This window comes from Hippoglossus hippoglossus, chromosome 24, assembly GCF_009819705.1.
Source record: "Hippoglossus hippoglossus isolate fHipHip1 chromosome 24, fHipHip1.pri, whole genome shotgun sequence".
Lineage (NCBI taxonomy): Eukaryota > Metazoa > Chordata > Actinopteri > Pleuronectiformes > Pleuronectidae > Hippoglossus > Hippoglossus hippoglossus.
The window spans coordinates 12,634,597-12,654,269 of NC_047174.1; positions in this window are offsets into that span (position 1 = coordinate 12,634,597).

The following is a 19,673-nucleotide window of genomic DNA, read 5'->3' on the forward strand; positions in this document are numbered from 1 at the left end:
TTAATGTTAAAACTAAACTTCATAAAGTTCTCACATAGTGTTTTACAAAGGATTTAATACTTGATCCAACTTTTGGTTTCAAAACACATCCACATGCACACACACACAAACAAACACACACATCCACACACAGAGTGGAGTTCTCATGGCCCATCACTGAACTGGACATATGGAGGATGTACGTTGGAAAGGTTAATGGGTTACATTCCTCCGGAGACTGTTTTCATTTTCATATAATGGCGCCCTGATTATAATCAGACCTCTGCTCTTTTGTGTGTCTTTGTTGTGTTCTAGTGGACCCACACACAAAGTGAAGGCGGAAAATGAAATTACAGGCAAATCGAGTGGAGCTGAACTCTGCAGTGATTTAGAGCGTTATCACATCTAATGAAGCTCTTCTCCTCCTGCCCTGGAAGCCACAGATATGTATGGATATTAAAATGACAAATAAAACACACCAGAAAAGAATCAAATATGGGACCTTTAAAAAGTTCTAAGACCCCAGAAAACGGTAACTGTTTATTTGTTGAGATAAGAGAAGTATTTTCTGCAGCCGTCATCCTTGCATCAGCGACATAAAAACAGGAGAAATGGAACGCTCGCCCACCGCTCCAAGAGTCTGCATTTTTTCTGGGGAGCGCTCGAAGAACAGCTGCGGAAAAAGAAACGCATTAAAATTCAATTGCTGTCTCATCCAGTTTGGTCCTTCCCTGGAGCAGGCCAGCAGAGGATAAGTGACACTGTTGACAGAGCTGCATCATATTTGTGACTCAGCAAGTATTAATGATTCAGTAACCGGTTTGCGCTGGTAGAAATGTGTCCTCGTCTCTCTCATCTGACTAAAAAACGAAACGTTGGAAGTTTGCCTGAGGTCGACGCTGAGGTGAAGCAGAAAATGCAGCCAATGACAAATGTTGCAGGTTCACAGTTTTTAATTGCAATGGACTCAAGTGCTCACATATGAATTTCAGTCAGAGAACTCACGTTCAAACGTTTATTGCAACAGTAGAACAGGTTTAGCGTCTGGCGTCTAGGCTCCGACTTAATCACTCCCCCCGATATAATTACACAGATATGGTGGGAGTGATAATGCAAAAACTTGTAACCCCCCGTTGGAGCCTATGGGTGGATACTGGGGTGGTGGAGGGGCTGAAGCAACTGGTAGCAGTACTGCAGCAGCAGTGCGAGCAAAGGGGGTGATGGGAAATTTATCTCTGCTTAGATAGGCCGCCTAATAAGGTGGGTGTGTATTATAGATGGTTGTGGATGGTGAGGTATGTCACATGATGTATGTCACATGATGTATGTCACATGATTGGAGCAGCGCACCTCAAGTTGGCTGCCTGACCTAGCTCGTCATATGAACCTGTTTTGCCACAACCCGTCATGATCCAGTGCTGTAAGAGCAACATCTCAGCAGATCTTTCTTCCATCAGCGGTGACACACAGTCTTAACTCTTTGCCCCTGTTACATTTTAAAGGAGAACTGCCCGACAATAATTTAGCTAATCTAATACATGCAATTTGATATGTATAGTGACTATAATGTTCTGAGCTATTTACGTTTACAGATTGTTTTTTTAGAAATGACGTGAGCGATACCTCCTGTTTGTCTGTGTGTCTGTTCCATTACCTCTGATGCATAGAGCTTAATTGTAATGCACAGTATTCAGCCTAACTTTATTTAACAGTGTTTGAAAAGTATGCGAAGAAAAAGGCACAATTAATTTCTGGTTCTCACCCACATTGTTATTTCTGGCCACACCAGACCACACGAGACACTGTTACACTACTTTACATTTTCATCATCAAGAGTAGAAAATACTAATGAGAGGGACACTTTAGAGAATATGACTCATATATATATATATATGTAATTCTGTGTATTCGTACTCAACCCCCCAAACGAGTGTGTGTGCATAGTTTTGCATTTTGGTGTTTGTATTAAACAGTTATCTCATCGTGCATTATATGTTCAGCTCTCCTCAGGTGTATTGCTTCAGCCACCCTCTCGTCATTTTTTATCAGCAGAAAGGTTTATGTTCCCCTCAGAAGTTTTACGATTATATCTTCACATTTAAAGATACTATACAATAGTATGGTTAAAAAAAGAAGGTTAATAACGGCAAATATTTTTTACTTAATTTGACACCAAATATAAATAATAATATTAAATAATAATAATAATCAATAGTAATTCAATTCAATGAATTATTCAATTAACTTAATTGCTTCAATTGAGTACAATTAATCAAACTATATTGACTTTAAATAATTAAAATGTAAAACATTGAACAAATAAATCAAATCAACACAATTTAATGGAGTAAATTCAACTAAATTGGCTGAATGAACTTTGAATAGGATTATTCAAAAACTTGAGGCTTGATATTGACTAAAAATATTACAACATTTTAAAAAGTTACCAAAAAATAATTTATAACTGGAATGATTTATGACTTGAATGATGCTTGATATTGATTATTTACAATCCTACTTAGAGAAGAGGTCATCAGTGTGTCAGTGAATGAAGCAATGTAAGACTCATTGAGTGATGTAAGATCAAAGACGATCTAAGAATGGAAGGATGGCAGGTGTCTGGCAGAAGAAGACAGGTGTACAGCTCTGAGTTTACAGCCCTGAGAGCGAGAGGTCAAGGCCGCGTGACAGCTGGAGCAGAAGGAAATGAGACACATGTCAGAGGAAGGTGAGCCAGCTGAAAGGAGAAGGACAGTGGGACCAGCGCAACCAGAGAAAGACACAAAGCAAACACTGGAGGAGAAGCTCAGGCAGGAGCAGAGAACGAGGATAGCTGAGAGAGTTTCGTTTTAAAAAGGAGAGAGAGAAGGAGAAGGACTGAACCATCAGGTCATCCTCCTAACTCCAAACTCTGTGGTCCTGCTGGTGGAGTTCCAAGCTGTGGAGAACAAGAACAAAAACAAGTGTAACTTTTGGCACCTTCCTTTAGTTCTGGTGTTTTGAAACTAACTACTGTCAAATAGTCTAGATGATACGGAGCATTTTGCTCCGTATCATCCCCATCCATAAAACACACATCAGGTGATCACTTGCGTACACTGGACATGCACATGCCGGTGTAAACAAGAAGGCATGCACGTCCAGCTGGACATGGGCATCATCGCAGATTGCTCAAATGATAGTTTGACTCCTACACATGTAAAGAGTTGTATAAATTTAAAATGCTGAATTTAACAGCATTAAACAGCTATTAGCAAAGACAACAGGGACAGTAATGTGTGTAATTGATTATCCATGTTGTGTTCTACACTGGTATCCGGGGCTAATGTCGGTTGCTTTCTTCCGGAAGGGGTTCGTGTGATAGGAGCCTGACGAATCAGTGAGGGTTGTGTCGGGACCAAAAAGACCCGATTACCAAGTAGTTGTGAGTGTCTACGTCATTTCTAAACATCTCAGTTTCTGCCCGTCCAAACTTAAACACAGCCCCACAGTCTCCAAACTAAAACGGGACGGTTTCTAAAAAAACTGAGTAAATTCAAAAACAAGTAATTTCCACAGCATTTGTGCGTCATGTGCTGCCTCATGCTGCTCTTCCGAGTCTCCACCTGAATGCTGCAGACATTTTCCTGTTGTTGTGAACGCATCTTACCCGGACAATCTCCTACTATGGAACCAATTTTCCTAACATTTTCCAGAGTTAGTCTCTGAAAACTGCCAAAGTTGAAGGTGCTCATTCTGATTTCCTTCGCTCCACCACCATCATACACTTTCTGTCCTTAAAGCCGAAGCCAGGTCACAGACGCCTGGCACCAGACGAGGCCCATGGTGTTAACATACTTATACGTATAAAGAGGTCACACAACAAGACATTCCACTTATACAAAGGCTTGACACAGAAGACTGGCTTCACAACATCGATGTTTGTGTTCTTTGCTTGTCAGGAAACAGGCAGTAAATGCTCCAGAACTTTCTCTGCTCCACTTCACACTTGCTAGTCTTACCTCTGAGAAAACCAGGTCCAACCGTGACAGCAGTGTCGTTCTTCTATATGGGGACGTGAGAACAAACGAAGGGGCTTGGTTGTCCCATTATGTTTTGGCACAGTCCAAACAGAAATGGCAGAGCTGATTGACTTTGACTAAATTAATTTGTTTTGGGGCTTAGTCCCACTTGAATTAAGCTCGCTCAATGAACCTTCATCTCACTGGCCTGATTAAAACTGTTGCGTTGCTCTATTTGCCCGTTTGTCTTACTGCTGCATTTGAGCATACAGGGCTTTATTTTCTAAATAGCCCTCTGCCAGCACCGGGCCCGCCAGATATTTTCATTAGACCACCAACCCATGCCTCATTAGGGAAGAAATGCACAGAACCCATAAATTGCGGATAACTGGCGCTCCAATAAATTATAAAGCCGTGTTGACACAACACAAAGCAGGATACATAGGAGGAGGGACAACGGAGCAGCATTCACAAGCTTTATCAAGGATGATTATCCAGTTGTATTCAATAAAACTTTCAAGATTTACCTTGCAGCTTTTCAATTTACAATTCTTTCGATTTTATTGGCTCAGTAGCTTAGTTAGTTGTACGTGGCAGTGCAGGGATGTAGATTCATTCTGAGCAGTTATCATCTCAGTCCTAACCGTTCTTCCACTTGGCACAGCCTTCACACTAATGGTGTGTGAGTCAGAGAATGTAACGGCAGACAGCGCCACGCTCGACAAAAGACTGAATAATGAATCGGCGAGAGCGCTAAATGAAACACGTATCAAATCAGAGTTCATTAGGATTCAACCAGTGCATCTCTGTGCAAGGCGGAATGAGACGATTCTCAACGGCCGAGCTGCACGATAAAAGACGATCAAACGGAGCATTGTGTATATTTCTATCATACACAATCACACTATATTTGTGATTGAAAGGATCTAGTTAAATGTGCTTTGGCAAAAATCTTTCTATAAGGTCTAACATAAAACATTCTGCATGAATATAAATAGGGGATGCAGACAGAAAGGCTTTGGATAAAAAGGGACAGGGTTAGAATATGTAAACTCTAACTTGAGACAACTGTGTCTTGGATTTTTTCATTGTCTCATTTCCCCAGCATGGATTAAGTTTTACAGATGATTTGACAAATGATAAAAGATCTCATGTCATGAATCCATGTTAAGATGTCCCACGTTTTGTCTCATGAACACATTATTCAGTGAGCAAGTTGAAAGAGTGAGGATTTATGTTAAGCACTATTTATCTTTGGACCGACTTTTTAAAGTGGGTGTCACTCACAGGGCCTCTCGGTCAAACGTGATATTCAAAACACTGTCAGGTTTCTTTAAACAACTTCATGCAGCTATCATTAATTATACTACAATACAGTTTCAACATGTTTCTAACACAAGAGAACAAAACTAATGTGCGGGATCAGTCACATTTCTGTCACGTTTAGTCTGTGTGCATGTCTTGTTTTGATAGAATTGTTTAGGATTTCAAAAACCTATAAATTCACTATACTTGTGGGGACCAAAACGCTGGAGGTTTAGGGTTGGAAATGTAGTTGTGATGGCTAAAGCTGAGGTAAGGGCCTGGAGAATGAGTTATGTCATTGAGTGTCCTCACAGTGTGTGTGTGTGTGTGTGTGTGTGTGTGTGTGTGTGTGTGTGTGTGTGTGTGTGTGCGTGTGTGTGCATGCGTGCGTGTGTGTGTGTTTGTGTGTGTGTGAGGTCATGAAGGACAGCAACAGCAAAACTGGGATTTTGCCAACCATACATCCACTACTAATTAAATCGACAATTAAATTTAAATTTTAAACTGTGACAATGGCTGCACTGATCGTCTTGGACGCATCTTTTTGACACAAAGGGAAACAAAATTGTAATTACTTTAAACACTACTTGAGCAGCTCCAGGTTAGACAGGCCTGTCATACCAATGTGAAGAAACCATCACATTTAGCTGCATTTCCCTTATACGAATAAGCCCTTCACAATATGTTGCTTCCAGGGAATCAATGTGCAAATGCTCTAAAAAGAAAATATGAACCCGCATGCATTTTTTGATTAGTTTGCAATAAAGGCCACGACCTAATCCACACGGATCATTCGATAGATTTGCACAAGCTGATTAAATGGGAAGTCTATTGGCTGCCAAAACGTCTGTGAAATAAGATTCATGAGTGCCATGCACAGTACAACCACTGTATATGTCAGATCCCATCATGCCGTCCAAATCTGAGCTAAAACCCTGGAACACAAATATTTGTACAACTTAAGCAGGGGAACTATTTAAATTCCCCTTTAATGTAGCCATTACACTGGGATTACACAGAATTACTGTTAACTGGGTACATTACAATGTGTAATGCTCTGGCTGAACAGTAAGAACAAACAAAAAGTAAGGTCAGTGCTTATGACTCTGTTAAATAATTGGCTCCAGTTTGTAGAAGTTGTCGAAGAGACTTTAAGATGTCAGTATCAACATGGAGAGGATTCAATCTTGTGCCTTTCCTCACTTTAAAGATTGAGCCATTTGTTCCAGTTCTTACAAACTGCAAACCCTGTGAATAGTACAAGAATCAGTGTTGCTCTGTCTCGATTCAGGCTACACATCCATGCAAATATGTTTTTTGCTTGAGTTTTAGAGACGCTAAATTAGAAAATGCTGCTAGCCTTGTTTTACTTTGAAAGCTCCAGGGCTGTGTTTTAGTCTCTACAGGCAGAAACGAAGATGTTTGGTTATGATGACGTAGACGCTCTGATTGAGTCTTTTCGGTCACGACGTAGCCTTTCGCTGATTCGTCAGGCTCCAATCACATGATCCTCTTCCGGCATTAGGTTCAGCTACCTATCAATTGCAAGCGTTGCTGATCCTGTTGTCTGTTTTCATATGAAAACTTACAGGTATATGGATGCAGCCTCAGTCTTGTCATTATTTTCCTGAGCGTGGACTTGTAATTTCCAGCATTGTATTGATTTAAAAATGAAGTGACTGGCTATTCACATAGTTGTTTCTTTAAAGGACACATGTGATGCTTTTTCAGTTTTTCTATCTTCTAGTGTGTTATAGGTTAGGTTGGTAATTCTGGTTTGTGTTGGTAAAGATTCTGCAAAGATAAAAAGCCCAAACTCTGTGGGAAAGGAAGCTCCTCTCATCCACAGAAAACACAGCCACTGAAGCTCCTGAACAACTTGTCAGGAGTCCAGCCCATACTGTCGAGTTATGTCATCACATGCCCCACATTTGCATAATGCACGGTAAACAGCTAGTCTGGCACGTCCCGTAACAAAACCAGATCAGGCAACATTTCCTACACCCGCCAGAAGTGGCTGACCAATCACAACAGAGTGAGCCAGCTGGCCAATTAGAGCCGACTGGGCTTCACGGGAAGGCGGGCCTTAAAGAGCCCGGAGCTAAAACCAAGGGTTTTAGACGAAGAGGAATGTGATGTTTTCTAAACAATTAGGGCAGGTAAACATGCCAAACTGAAATTATGAGCCTGAGCATGATACATCTCAGTTAAATCTGGATGTTCAAAATATGATCTTGCCATAAAAATAAAACCAAACATCGGTAGAGCAGCGTTATTAAACTCTTGTTTGTATGTTTCAGGGATCCACGGCACATGGTTGATGTTAGGGTAAGATCGTGGTGTGGTTTGATACGGCAAAAACCTCAAGATACAATGTGTGTACACATTTAATTAAAAGCTTGTTCTCGGCCTAACCTTCACCGAAGTTCTATTGTTGCATAACTCTAACCACAGATGGGACTCCAGATGTAAACAGCAGTCTCTGGAGTCAGTCCGGAGCTTCATGCGCCCTCCATCTACCCCGTCCACCTTCTAGTGACTCTGGTCATAAAACTGCAGCGTTTCATTCATTCATTCAAAAATAATGCTGCTTTTGAACATAACCCAGCTAGCAATTACATTTGCCACCACAGTGTAATTGGGAAAACAGTTTCATTATATAGGAAAACCATTTCAAAGAGACACAATAAACTATTGTGTATGATGTAATTACTTCTAGCTGGCCTCAATAAACGAATAAAAAGGAAAACCTCGGACTGGGACAGTTGTGTTTATAGGAAAGCATTTTTAACATGCAATTTGTAACTCTGATACTACTGTGTTGTGTGAACTCCTTTATTCCTTTTTTATCTTACTTTTATTGCCACCACATTTTATGTAGTTTATTAAATAGAACAGCTTTTGCTTATGAGAGTAGGCGTTTAGTTTAAAAAGGAATGAAGGTAATGATGTCTGATCTACTGAGGCTTTCATAGCACTTCTATACAAGTCAGTAGCCAGTCAGATTTACCTTTAGCCTCAGTGTACCCTCAGGTTTTAATGATATTACGATTAAAAGGCCCAAACACCTGATGGTTTGTCTTTTTATTGTTTTCATTATAACAACCAGTCTGACAGAGCCTAAATATAATGGTTTCACAACTGTTCCTGGTCTCTCTCTCCCCTTCTCCCCCCTCTCTCTCTCTCTTCTCTCCCCTCTTTACAACCCACCACTCTTCCCCATTTTCCCCGCTCACCCCAACCGGTCGAGGCAGATGGAGGCCCACACTGAGTCTGCTTCTGCTGTGAAGTTTTTCTACCCACAGTCGCCAAAGTGCTGCTCATTGTGGGAACTGTTGGGTTTCTCTATACATTTTAAGGTCTCAGGGATAGTCTCTGAAACTGAACATTTTGTGCACTTACTGCATGATCGCAACATTTGACAACAGCTGTCGGCTGCCAAAACATTCTGGAAGCTGCTCCGCTCACATGAAATTAACATTTTGAAACTGTGCCAACAATCATCCTTCCTAAAATTGAAAAAAGATCGATGGTCCCTCCCTGTAGCCATGTCGGGAAGATGGCGTCATTGAGGGTGAGAAGTGTCAAGAATGTCACGCTCAACATTTTGACTGCACCATCTGGTTACTTTTAGTGCACTGCAGGTGGCTACAGTTATCAGTGTAGATGCACTTATGCACAAGTGCGGCTCGGGTCACAGTTTCCTGTTCAAACCCATCTGAGAGAAAACTAACCGAGGCCTGATTACAGGACCAATTCTGCAAGCAGATAGCCCAGCTAACGTAACCGAGCCCGACCCAAACCCGATTATGGTTTTAAAAATGTTGTTCAAGGTCAGGGTCATCCACACACTGGTGCTCAACAAAAAAACAAGTGTAAGTACAGAGGAACACAAACTGAGACTGTGTTAATGTCCATGATTTCGCAATGAAATGTATCACATGTTACAGTGGGAATATAAATTATGCAACACTACCACACTTGTGATGATTAATTTGTCTCCACAACTCTGAACCCTATGAAGAAAACAACTATTACATTGGGATTAGGTATTAGGTAACAATGTGGCTGGATTAAGCCGCAAGGAGTCCCAGGCAAAGATTTGTGCATTGGGCCTCACTCCCCCTCCGTCCTCCTCCCCTCTGTTAAAATATGACCTTCATGTCAGTTGACTGTTGAGGATTTAATGGTCCCTGTTCCCAAACAAGAAGAACATTTTCCAAGTAAAGTTGGACCTCGTAGGGACCTCTCCGTCTCGGGGAAGCCAGGCCAATATTGACTCTGGTCTTATCTCATTCTTTGTCGGAGGCCTTTTCTGTTACCGATCAGACAGGGAGGACCCAAACGCTGGCACACAAAGCCCTGGGCCGAGCAGATACTTTAATGAGGAACGAAAGTGAGCAGCAGAGAAAGCACACACGGAGCACGGGAACAAAAGCTCAGGAACTTAGAGAGAAAACTAAACAGTGTTATAGAAACTGACGAAGGCCCAGTGACAATTGATAGGTATATGGAGACTGGTAAGGATGAATGAGGTGCAGATGAGGAGAGATCAGGTGGCCGCACATCTTATTGGAGAAATGGAAACTGGTGAGTTGAGGGAACAATTGAGGGAAAAAAACGCACAAAGGTCAGTAAAACTAGAATACAAAAAATTGGCGAAACATTTTCAAAACAAAACAGGAAATAGCAAAAAAATCCAGAATGCGAAATTCTGTAAGGGCTCTTTCACCTGAACACTTTGAACTGGCTCGCTTTGGGGGGGAGGGCCAGTGTTTTTACAGGGCGGGACTCACATGCACTAACATGCCAGACTGGCTGGAAGCTCAGGAAACCATTTTATCTCTTTGTGGAAAAGTTTGTTGTTTGTTGTCATACATTTAAAATCATGTATGTGACCTTTAATGATTCAAAACACGACTTACTCCTATAGTATTATTTAAGACGAAGTTTAAAGTTTAAAGCTTCAAATCATTTCCGCCTCTTTCTATCTTTCTTTCTGTTTGTTGGGGGGGAGGGGTCTGTTTCTTAGGAGGATTACACTGAAACTTCTTAACTGGATTTCCAGGAAACTTGTGTTATGATACTCATTACATTTTCAGGAATTGCTCTTCCCTTTCTTTAACATTGCGTTTCACAATATTTCCGTTGAAAATAATTCTGAGAATAATTCCTGAATCTTGATGGAGCATGTTCACGGGACTAATATTCCTGTGTGAGAAAAATTTGGTGCAGATCTAAATAAAAAAACTGCTCTGGTGAAATATGGTTTCATAAGGGGATTGCCTGGCCTTGGTGGAGGTATTTCTGGTTTATAAATGTGTTGTCTTCATGCAAAACTTTTTGTGAAGTACTCCTATTGACCCCCTAAAAACCCTGTTGCGTCAGACGTCCCAGTTTTGTGTGTGTGTGTGTGTGTGTGTGTGGGGTGGGGGGGGTTCAATTGCGACTGTTTGTGTACTCTTCAGGGTCAGTTCAGGTGAATTGATTACCCGCTGTGGTGACACTGCTTGAAAGCCACATCAATAAAGAACATCACCATCAACAAAGGAATTAACGGCGGGGTCGTGTCCCCGCTGTTGGCTCGCACAGTCCCAAAAAACTGGGCCAAAAACTGCGGCCTGCGAGTGAGATTTGGGAGAGTGGGGAAAGACCAGCGGCGGGGGGGCAGGGAAGGCAGCAGATGATGGGATACCACTACAAGAGCAAACATGTTTTTTAAGAGCATGTCCTCATTTCATCTGTAACAGACCATCACATATTTTAATGACTCTCTTGTTTTCGTGGAATTTTTCTGGCACGAGCATTCGCAGTAAAATTGTAATCGCCCAAAAAAACACCTTCATATAAAACAGAGATAGTACACAAATAGCTTAGATGTTGCTTATCCAATATTTTACCACAATAAAGTTGTATAGGGAATCCAGTGATTATGAAACACATTTTAGTTAATTTTTTTAATTTCAAGGATTCCCCCATGAAGCGGAGCAAGTGGTTTAACCATCTGATGGGCTGACGCCAAGAGGAAGGAGGGAAGGTGAGCCGAGGACAGGATAAGAATGGAAAGGGTAAAAGAGGACATGACAGAAAAAGAAAGTAAAAGAGGATGTGAGCTGACAAATGACAGGAGGAGGAGAAGGGAGGTGAGAGAGGACGGGGGACAAGAAAGGACAGGAAACAGAAAGGCATGTTCACTCCATATCACACGATCTTTCTGGATACACACACAGACACACAGACACACACACACAGACACACACACACAGACACACACACACACACACAAACAGGAACGCTAGCACACACACACCACAGGACTATTACATAATACAAGAGACTGACAGGAGAGCCTAAAACAGGCTGTTATAAATTGAGATATCACTTCACTGTGATAGACTTGACTTTTTTCTCTTCCTGGCACGGAGCCTGACCTTGTGACAAACGACACAATTACTACCCTTTGGATACTATTGCGTTCCAGCCGCGTGGAGATTTATTACACACAGTGGGAGCAAGCGGTTGTAGTCAGGCGGCGAAGGAGGAGGAGGAGGATGGGTCAGTCAGTGTGGGCTCGAGCTCGGGGGATTCATATAGTTCAAACAAGGTGACGAGATTTACTCTCAGCAGATGGAGTGACTCGAGGTCAAGCGGCGATACTGAGCAAGCACACGTCTCACATCCTGACAGCCGGGACAGTCTGCACTCATAAACAATCTTGACAAAAAATAAATTTGTCGTAATGTGCGTCTGATGCACGCATATGACTCATCGGCAGTTTCTTTTCATAACACCGTCTGCTGGAAAAAGTTCAATATCTGACATTGTGCAGTTCTAAAGAAGTTGATAATTTTCAGCTTAATGCAATGGTTATTACATAATTTGCAGCTCAGCAGAGAGATCTTTGCCAAGACAAGATCTTTTTTTCTTTCGCCTCAAAAGGAGCATTAATTAATTGTGAGAGATTGTGACAGGCTAGGATTTATCTTCAGAATTCTGATGATATATAAACCTCACACATATGCTAACAATACGAATAAATAAAATACAAGATGTGTATTCTGTAACTATACTGTGTTATTTACAGCACATACATAGAAGGTGCACGAGTCCGGTCACTCTCTTCCATCGTCAAGGATCCCTGCTGACAAGCGTGTTAGCTGCTCCCAGCATCTCCATAAAACACAAAGCTGCTGACGCCGCAGACTTTATTGGGAATGTGATTTTTTTTTTTGTCTGTTAATGTTCAGAAACAACAGTTAGCATGAGAACAGTGTGTAAAACACCAGAGAGATACCACAAGAGATAAGGGCGTGTCAAAGGTTACGTCTTATTGGTTCCAACCTGCTCACTTCACCCGCTGCACCCTCCCCTCTCATCACCTCTGACTCCGTAAATATTTTTCCTCCCTTTATGAGCTTCACATGATCTCGATTTGCATTTTTGCCTGCGCTGCATGTTAGGACTGTGCGCTGTATGTCCCGCACGCTGATAAGATTCATTATTACCCAGAGGCGTATCTGGTGACAGCTGATGAACGAGGTTACGAGAGGTGAAGATGGGATGGGCCCAGGTTATGAGCACGACAATTATACACAAGATTTGCATGTGAAGTTTATCTTTGTTTAATTTGCAATAATTCTTTCATGTTGATGCATGACCCACTGCTAGAAGACGACTTTCCTGTGACTCCCTCGCTAACTTCTGGCACTCGTCTCTGCTTAGATGATGTTTGTCTCCCTGAAGACTCTTGGGTGTGTTCAAAAGATTGGTCGAGTTTATTACAGTCCTGTGACGGCCACAGACGACTTTATTTATTGATGGCTATCGGGACATGGAGAGGATTTCAAATGTTTCCAAAACAAATAACCAACCCTACATTTAATTAACTGAGGATATAATCAGCAGATTAATCTATAAAGAAATGTTAATTGGATGCATCCTGATATCGAGCTCCGCCTCCACAGACCTACGGGGGCCACAGACACCGGCTTGTTTACTTTATTTATGGATGGAAATATGTTTGTTTAACTTAAAGTTATAAAGTTGTATGAACAAAGTTGCTAACTTTAGTGTGAAAATTAGTTTGGGTTTTACAATTTGAGGTCATTTTTTTAAGTTTGTAAAATTGAAACAGTGTGTTTGAACAATATGAAAACGCTGTTTATAGTGTCGGTGTCTTTGTCCCTGTGTTCCTGCCGAGGAATTGTGTAACTCATTTGCAAATTAACAAGTATCTGTAGTAAATGTTAAGAAATAAAAGGTGTATATATGTGATTTGTATGTGATTTGCAAGGGATTTACAGATTCATTTCAGTAATCTTTACAGGGTTAAATTTGTTTTTTTTAAAGTCGCATCAGGTGGGAAAAAAACATCAGAGGCATTGTCAAGCCACAAATCCTGGACATCTGACAAAAGCCAACATGTCTCATCCCGACACATTTCACATCACATGCCTCAGAGTTCCTGTAATGCTACGCCTGACTCAAACATGGATTGGGAAACTGGCAGACAGCATTTCCAGCCGTGTTTTGAGACGGCCCGGTAGACTCAGCTGACGTGCTGTACAGATAGCGGAGGGAAGTGCTTCGGATGACTTTGAAATGGTGACTGATAAAGGTTTTGCGTCACACACACATCAACAAACACAACGTGTACTCCCGGAGGTTGTTGGAACATGAGAGGGATGTTCTGAAGGGACAAACACAAACACCTCACGCACGCACACTGAGCTCAGGAGGGAAATACAGAGCGGAACCATTTGACCATTCATACACAGCGATGAATCAACACAAATTGCAACACACACACACACATGCACAAATGTTATGTTTCACATGCATATTGTGACACACTTTGAGGTCTGACAGGTTGGCAGCATTTCAAAAGGAAATCCAGGAAACTAGGGAACATACTGCTCTCATCATGCCCTTGATACAAACTCACCTCACATGAACCAGCCATTACCTCATCCACTAAACCACATTTGTCTGATTTTAAACTGTATTTACTTTAATCTCACATGAAGGAAAGGATGAATGCAAATAAATAAACAACGAAACTGTGCAACAACAGCTCTGATTAAAATAAGAAAAGACATTCCGTGTTATTCATAGCACTCTGCAGTGACCCTGTGACCCTTTGTCCAAGCTGGGTTTTGCATTTCTAGAGGCTGGTACTCTTTAGCAGCAGAGTTGAGAGAAGGTAACGTTGGTTCACCGTTTTGCCCCAGACTGAAATATCTATTCAGAATCAATGGTTCTACTGAACTATTGATTCTTTTGTACCTCTCTCGCTTTCAAAATAAGATGTAATTTGCTTTAGCACTTATCCGTAAAGATTCTCACTCCTCCAGTTCTTGGTATTCAGGAGTAGTGTAAAAAGGGAACTGGACAAGCGAGTCTAGTTGTTGTTCCCTTTAGCACAGCTTTAGCACTTATGTGTTACTTCATGCTCCTACAACCTGGCAGCACTTTTGTCCGGTGGAACATGCCACTCAGTGAACAGTTATGTTCAAAAGTTTTCTCCTTGAGCGACTGTGGCTTGGACAGTATCTAAACATCACTTTGGACACAAGTGACTGGTGGGTCACAGACTGGATGTAAAGATTGAGAATGCGTTTCCCCTCTTCCTGTTGTGCTAAAATGAAGCCAAAACATCAGCCGCCATCTTGCTCTTTTGATGTCATTTGGAGCCAGGGTCTATGCAGTAGTGATCGTGATCTACTTTTTAATTTTAGTTTCTTTAACTAACATGGAAGAGGCAAGGTTTATGACCTATACTGCAGCCAGCCACCAGGACGCACTCAAGAGGATTTGGCTTCACTTTTTAAAAATCCTTTTATCTAATTTTCAGTACAAATGCTTAACATAATAATTGCCTTAGTAAATTATTTTTACAGGTTATTTGGCAGGTGACAGAAAAACGCATTAAGCAACATTACAACAGAGCGGGAGAAATGTAACACAAAAACAGTCAAACAAAAGAAAGACAAACTAAATGTAGGGGGTTTTAAGTCCTTCTTAAAATCGAAACTTTCGTGTAAACAAGCTTGTAGATATAGTTCGTCATGTCCTTATCTCCGTTCACCAAGTTGAGGAAGAAGAGGGAAAAAAGAGAAAATGTAAATTAGTGTAGATATATGTCACCCTGGGATTCTGGGTAAACCCACTTGACTAGCATAAGGAAAAAAGGAGTCCCAGAATTTGTTCATAGACCCTCTAAATGTGTAGTTTTCATTCATCTTTATTCTCATTCATCGTCTATGAGTGGGATGAGCTGACGACATAAAATCACTCTAGATTGAGCCATGAAAGACGTTCATGAGACCTTGTGAATGTGTCAGAAATAGGTTATAACCTGCAGGGGGGAGAAAAGTGTTTTAAATCTTATTTTGGGGCAAAGTCACCAAACTTTTTATAAAGTTTGACGTGTTGAAAATTTTAAGTTGCATTTAATTCTCTTCCTATTCATCTAGATGGGGGCCTGGTCTTTTTGGCCCTAAATAACAGCCTGGGGGCGTGCATGGGGGCCATGGTAGCATGGTGGCCACTCCACCAACTGTTCCATCTACATGGTGTCCAGTGAGGACAGGAAGCCCAAGGGCTTTCACGACCTTGGCCCCTTATTTTCCGAGAACTATGCTTCCAGACCTGACCCCTTACACTTAAGGTGGCCAACCCCTAATCCTGGCGGCATTACGTATTTATAGTGTAGGAGCATGCGGGTGGCAGGATTGTCAGGGCTATTTCTGTCGCCTTGATCAGGCTTATAGTTGTGGACGGTTTTTCATTAAACTCAATGGTATGTTTACCATAATCCAATCTGTCTAAATTACCCGAGGAAGGATTTAACACAATAAGAATTCCACCTGCAATGATCTGGACGATCGGCTTTCTCTCATTTCCACGCTTGTGCTTAGTAAGTTCTACCTGGAAGAGTTTGTGTCATGCTCTCAGACTTAAACAGAGTGACACACCCACTCCCAATATCTATTTATATTGGCCTAGTTTGTGATTAGACACGGTGTATTTTTTCCTGGCTTTGTTTTTGTTGTTATTGTAAAGCTGCGTGTGCTCATCCATATTTTTTTCCTGCATTGATAGTCCACTTGTGTCCCAGTTGTGTTGTTGTTTTTTTCAGGGTTAAGGTTACATCAATAAGTCAACATTGTAGGGACAGGTCTGATTCATAAACCAACACATGGCTCATATCCTGATAGGATGATTATTTAAAGACTATCAATGTTCAGCCAAATGAATAATCTTAGAATATAATACATCTCATGAATGGCCTCTTATTATTTAATTCAAACTTAATATATAAATGCAAACTTTTTTTTTCAGTTTTATTTTCATCATTTTTTCATGTTTTACTTATTTTTGCTTTATTCCTTCTCTCATCAGTTACTGATATTGTTTGCCTTCATTTTTTATTTTATTTTAACTTTTAGTACAAGTTTACCCGAAGAACGTTCCCTTCCGGTGAGACGTGTTCAAAGGTCCTGAAACAAGTCCACAGATCAATCTGCAGTCATAACGTTTGAACACTGAAACTCAGACAGATGTCATAGTTCAAACGAAGCATGTAAACAGTATGTACAGAATTTCTGTTGCGTGATAAAAAGAAGAGCCCTTCCCTGTAATTACACAGGAAACAACCCTCAGTCAGGTAGAGGCTTGGTCCCAGCAGAGAATCTCCTTGTCCACCACTTCTCTGTGCATATTTACCAGCGGCGGTGTTGCTGCTCCAGGAACGCACAGGAACGTGTGCTCAATTTTTTTCCCCTACACTTTACTTTCTACTTTCATCTTGCTGGCATCATTCTGCTAATTGTATCTGCAGAGCTGTTCTCTCATTGCCATAAGCTAATGTAACACCAGTGTTATGTAAAACCATTCAATAGGCTGAAAAAACTCATCTGTGCTCGAACAAGTGTCCTGTGGTCTTAGTTTTATCAATGCTCAGTGAGTGTGTGTGTGTGTGTGTGTGTGTGTGTGTGTGTGTGTGTGTGTGTGTGTGTGTGTACTTATACATCTCTGTGAGGCCCATTTTCATCATAAACCAGATTGAAGACACTTGCTCAAACTACGGTTTCAGGGTTAAATGTATTTGTGAAGCACATTTCTATTCTTGATGACCACTCAATGCACTTTACAGTACAGTTTTGAATACGTAACACTTTTTCTATCATATTTCTCTCATATGATGTCGGCACAAATTGTGGGGTTCAGTGTCTTGCCCAATTACACTTTGGTGTAGTTGTGCCTTGTGGTTAATGGACGACCCACTCAAACTCCTGAGCCACAGCTGCCCAAACCTATTAATGCGTTATGTCATTGAGTGTCCTCACAGTCCTAGAAGTACAAGTGTGTGTGTGTGTGTGTGTGTGTGTGTGTGTTTGTGTGTGTAGCCCTCGTGCTCCTGAGCTCAACACACACCGAAGACGGATGAACTACGTCACAGTAGCTGGCAGCATGTTTGGAACTTTTTGGATTGTGTGACTCACGTCGTTCCGCCTACGCCACTCCTTTCATGTCATCCTACCCACATCCCCGTCACTTTTTTTTTTTTACGTCACACATCCCATTCATGCCCCCCCCCCCCCCGAGCTCTGCCTTGTACCCTGTCATTGTTCCTCTGAGACACCCTGGCCTCGTATGACCCTGGTGCTTCTGCGCCTGTCTCCGTGCCCCCTCCCTCTTTCCTGCAGCTTCTCCCGAGTGTAAGAGCCAGTGCCTGCTGTTAGATTTTAAAAAAGGCTCTCTCCGAGTGACTCCTCCTGTTTAACACATTCTCACCACTGTTCAGCCAGGCACAAACCCAGGGTGATAGTTAAAAGGAAACAAAGATGGAGAATAAGGGAGTGGGAATGATTTTTTTATTTTTTTTTGTCAGAGAACACATATCAGTAATTTATTCCTTAAAGCACTGATGAGTAATTCTTTAACCCTTCCCACTGTGGAGCAGCTGCTCAATAGCTTCTAAATACTGTGTTATCCCCAGCAACCACTCTTTGAAATGTGATAATTTGTGTTGTATCATGTGTGAAAACACCATGGCCATCTGCTTTCACACAAGCACCCTGAACATATCTGCACATCACCCGGAGGAGCCGTATGTGAGAAAGCAAATGTCCGAATCATTTGGAACGGACATTCAACAGACTTCCATTGAAGTCCGATAGTCCGAATGAGCTGATGTGTAAATAATTGTCCGTAGAAATGGACAATGTGGACCAAGACCGGGGCGGAGTGGGTTTGTTGATGACGTTGGTATCCTCCTTTACGCTCTACCCAGGCCTCGCCAAATGCACCAAAATGAGTATTTTCCGGCTGCGAGAACGCGTGAGGCACGGACAATCTGATGTCGTGTGCTACAGGTGTGAAAGGGCAATCGTCAGCTCATACTGCCAGACTGATAAATATATATATATATATATATATATATATATATATCGCCGCCTACAATAGAAATAAGGTGTTTTCCATACACAGTTCAACACAACAACAAGACTTATGTCATTACTTTTTAGTCTAAATATGGGAGGGCTTTTAAATCATAACTCCTAAACAAAAACTAACAAACTTACCTGAGAGTCTATGCCTCTGTCTCCCCTGTCTGTCTGTTCCCAGCTCCTCTCTCTGAGTTGCCTTTGCCTGTTGTATTGTTTTGAGTAAGTTTATCTAAAATATTACTACATTATCATCTACAAAAGATCACGTATTTTTGTATGAAAGCCTTCATCTTTAATGTAAGCAAGCTTTTTGTGTCATATGCACACATCTGACGTTTGTAACAAAGCAAAGTGCTAGAAAATCGTATGAGAATTCACAGAGTTATGAACATTTTAATTGTGGATAGACCTCCAGCCTCACCTGTGCATTAGAAGATGCAGCTGCAGCTTCATACTCCTCAGATTCACCAGATCTGACCACAAACAATACTTTTCACTGTGTCATGCTGGATATTAACCATACAAACAAAAACAAATGAATTCATACATCCTCGTCAATGAAAGTGAATCGATACGAAGTGAATGTGTTGCAATAATGAACTGGAAAGCAAGTTTAGATCATAAACAACCTTGATGGATAAGAGAGCACTTTTTGTAACACTCCCCTTCTGAGGGGGTTTGACGCTCGCTGCTCTTTCATCCTCAGAAAGATGAATTTTAAAACTTTATTACATAACACAGAGCGGAGAGCACATCTCCATAGTAACAGCAGGATAAACAGCCTCCGGCTTGGTGTTGTGCTAAGTGAGGCTGCTCAGCATTCGGCACTCATCCTCTGGTTTCATAAGGGCAGTGAACATCTGAAGACGCTGCAGCCTGTCAGGGATGCCCCCTCGAGGCTCAGAAACACAGGGTGATCACAAGAAAAGCAGGC